We start from the raw sequence: 3,759 nt of genomic DNA on the forward strand, positions 1-3,759 counted from the left end.
GACCAGTAATTTTGTATGAATCAGCAGTAACAAGATAGAAAATAGAATAGAAAAAAATCCCTTTCATTATCCACAAAGCAAAAACTACACAAAAATTAACATAATAAAACAGTGTACTAGCTAAGACTCTCCTAACGAAATATTCAAACTATAAAAGAATATTTAAAAGGGCCAGAACAACTGCATAGCTGAGGAAGTATGTTTAAGGATGATAAGAAGGTTGGAAGAAGTTGGAGCTCTGATGAGAGTATGACCATAAAGAGGCAGTACAAGGGAGTTTCTTTAAGGTGATGGAACATTTTTGTGCCCTGATTTTGGGATGGTTACACAAATCTATACATGTAGTAAAATTTTAGAGAACACACAAAAAGAATGCTTGTAAAACTGGTGAAATCCAAATAGTCTATGGCTAACAGTATTGCATCAGGGGCAATTTCCTCTGCGTGCACGCACGTGTGTTCTAATTTTCAATTCAGGGTGTACATGTGCAGGTTTGTTAGATGGGTAAAATGTGTAATGCTGAGGTTTGGGTTTCTAGTGAACCCATCACTCAGATAGTGAACATAGTACTCAACAGACAGTTTCTTAACCCTCACCCACTTCTTCCCCTCTTTTTGGAGTCCCCAGGGTCAACTGTTTACATCTTTATGTCCAAGCATACCTATTGTTTAGCTCACATTTGTAAGTGAGAACATAGGTATTTAATTTTCTGTTTCTGTATTAATTCACTCAGGATAATGGCCTTCCGCTGCATCCATGTTGTTGCAAATGACATAATTTTATTTTATTTTTTTATGGCAGCATAGCTGGTTGAAGAGTATAAAGGAACTCTGGACTTTTTTTTGGCAACTTCTAAGTCAGCCTAAAATAAATCAAACTATAAAGTTTTCTAAAAATGGCACATGCTAAATGACTCATGCATCAATGAAGAAATCAAAAGAGAAATTAGTACTTTGAATTGGGGAAAAAAAAAGAAAACACAACATATCAAAATTTGTGGAATGCTCTAAAGCAATCCTCAAAGAAAAAATTATCCCATGAAACTGTCTGTATTAGAAAGAAGAAAAGTTTCAAGTCAACAGCCTCAGCTTCTACTTTAAAAAACTAGGAACAAAAGCAAATAAAACCTAGTTAGCAAAGGAAAGGAAATAATAAATCTGAGAGAACTGATGTGTTCAGAGGAAGCATGGCTTTGACATTTTAACTTCAAACTTTAGCCTTCAGAATTATAAAATAATACCTTTCTATTGTTTTAAGCCACCCAGATTTTGATACTTTCTTACTGTAGGCCAAGGAAACAAATACAGCTTTAAGGATCACACTGCTGCTGTATCTATTATATTATTTATATTAAGTGGAGTTATTAACAGTGGTCACATTTGAGGACTGGAATTAGAGAAAGGAATTCTTAAATTCACATACATATTTTATTTAAAAATAATGTTATTTTAAGAATAAATATTTAAGTAAATTATATATGGTAAAATAGCTTCATGTTGTATTTTAAGGATAACTTAAATACTAAAAAATTAAAGTAACTTCTATACAAGAATAAAAGAGTGTAACTGTCTGTAGAGTAAGTAAATAAGAGCAGTACTAACCAGTCAAATGAGTATAACTAAAACTTTAACACTGTTAAAAATGACATAATCTTTTCACTATTTTCTATTTGATAATTTATAACTTTTGCTGAAAAAGTAAATCAAATATTTTAATTTGTAGCTTGTGTTTAGAAAATAAATTTTTCTTTAAAAAAACGAAGGAAATAAAGGTGGAAGTCTTTGATGCGTTTTTGTTTTTCCTTTCCCAGTGCCTTCCATTCTCAATTCTACTCACCACTAATTACCTGATTTCAGTATAATCAAAATGCTGAAGGAAATAAAGTACCTTTATGACATGTCTTAAGCCTTCCAAACCTTGATAGCATAAACCAAAAAGCATCCGAGACAGGACTCAATCAACTTAGAATTTTATTTTGTCAAGCTTAAGGATGTGCCTGGAAGAAAGAAACATAAATCCACAGGAACAATCTATGGTTCATACCTTTTAAGAAAGATGACTTTCAGGGCTTCAGTATTTAAAGGTGGAGAGCAGACTGAAGGGGAAAGAGAGAGTATATGGTCAAATTACTGACTCCACATGTTGCAAGAGAAAAGGAGCAGGTTGGGGAATAGTCAATCAGGTATTCCTCTCACGCTCAATAAATTGGCACTTTACATAAGGTGAACACAGAGTACCTACCTATGGAAATACCTGACCTTTTGTCTGTAGCTATTAGCTTAGGAACAAAAGCAAGCAGTTTCTTGCATGACTCAGTGTTCAGCTTACTTTTTTCCTTTTGGCATAGTGAATTGGGGTCCTGAGATTTTATTTTTTTTCCACAATAGGAGAATCATAATGACAAATTTATAAATATAATATATAATTTTTCTTACCCTTTGTGAAATTCTTCATTTAAATTCCTAAAATTTTACAAGATTAAAATACATTTAGTAATAATCAATTTTTTTTTTTTTTTTTTTTTTTGAGACAGAGTCTCGCTGTGTCGCCCAGGCTGGAGTACAGTGGCCGGATCTCAGCTCACCGCAAGCCCCACCTCCCGGGTTTACGCCATTCTCCTGCCTCAGCCTCCCGAGTAGCTGGGACTACAGGCGCCCACCACCTCGCCCGGCTAGTTTTTTGTATTTTTTAGTAGAGACGGGGTTTCACCGTGTTAGCCAGGATGGTCTCGATCTCCTGACCTCGTGATCCACCCGTCTCGGCCTCCCAAAGTGCTGGGATTACAGGCTTGAGCCACCGCGCCCGGCCAATAATCAATTTTTTAAATACAAAGATTCTAGAAAAGCTTAAGGTACATTATTAGCTATGGTAATTCATTCTGCTTGAAGAAGTTTAAGTAGTGACTTTTTTCAGCACCGAACTGAGATCTTCAGGACCATCCTTCCCTCCTTTCCTCTCCCTCTCTTCCTTCCTTCTTTTTCTCTTGTTCATTCTTTCATTCTTCCTCTTTTTTTTGAGGGGTTGGAGTAGAAGAATAGGCATATACAATTGTGAGGTCTGGAATCTACTTCATATAAGGACAAGGAGCAACTCTGGATAAAGAGAGAGTAAAATACATGCTTTATTTGCCTGCAACTTGTGGGAAAGAGCATCAGAAGGCAGGAGAGGAACTTGGAAGGGGAAGTGATAGAACACTGACGAAAAATCCTACCTCTTCTGTAGTTTTTTCACTAGGGTGGATACTCATGTACTGACAAGCAAGTATCATCTTTAGCAGACTCCACCTGAGTTAATGATCTGCTTTTATTTGTCACTGATTCTACTTTCCACAGGGTATCAGGATGAGAAACCTTCAAATCATGCATCACATTGAATCTCTTGGTGGCACAGGTAGCATGGAGGTGGCCCACAGCATCTGTGGTACAGGTAGGAGATTGCTAACCCTTGTTCAAGAAGACATTGATAGGCAAATAGCCAGGACTATGCTTTTCTCTTGGAAGTGCCTACTCCACTTACTCTGAAAGGTTGACTCCTCACGATTCATTCAGATCTCTGCCTACATGTCAACTTCTCAAGTAGATCATTCCTGAACAGATTCCTACCCCCATCCCATATACTTTATTATTCTGTTACAGTACTCTATTAGTTTCCTACATAGTACTTAACATAATTTGTGCTTGTCTACTTTTTTGTTTACTTACATATTGACTAATACATTTATTTGTTTGTTACAATGTCTTTATAAGAGGAACGTCTTTT

At 35.9% G+C, this 3,759-nt stretch overlaps 1 long non-coding RNA gene across 1 annotated transcript; it reads right to left on the reverse strand.

Annotated features, from left to right (window-relative positions):
• Nucleotides 1-2,975: 2,975 nt before the first annotated feature.
• LOC141407434 (uncharacterized) lies at nt 2,976-3,348 on the reverse strand. Its single transcript, XR_012416506.1, has 2 exons — nt 3,212-3,348; nt 2,976-3,092 (listed from the first exon to the last, which is right to left on the reverse strand). It is a non-coding gene; the product is annotated as an uncharacterized lncRNA (long non-coding RNA).
• Between the last annotated feature and the right edge of the window lie 411 nt (nt 3,349-3,759).

The sequence above is a fragment of the Macaca fascicularis genome, chromosome 8, assembly GCF_037993035.2.
Source record: "Macaca fascicularis isolate 582-1 chromosome 8, T2T-MFA8v1.1".
In the NCBI taxonomy this organism is placed as follows: Eukaryota; Metazoa; Chordata; class Mammalia; order Primates; family Cercopithecidae; genus Macaca; species Macaca fascicularis.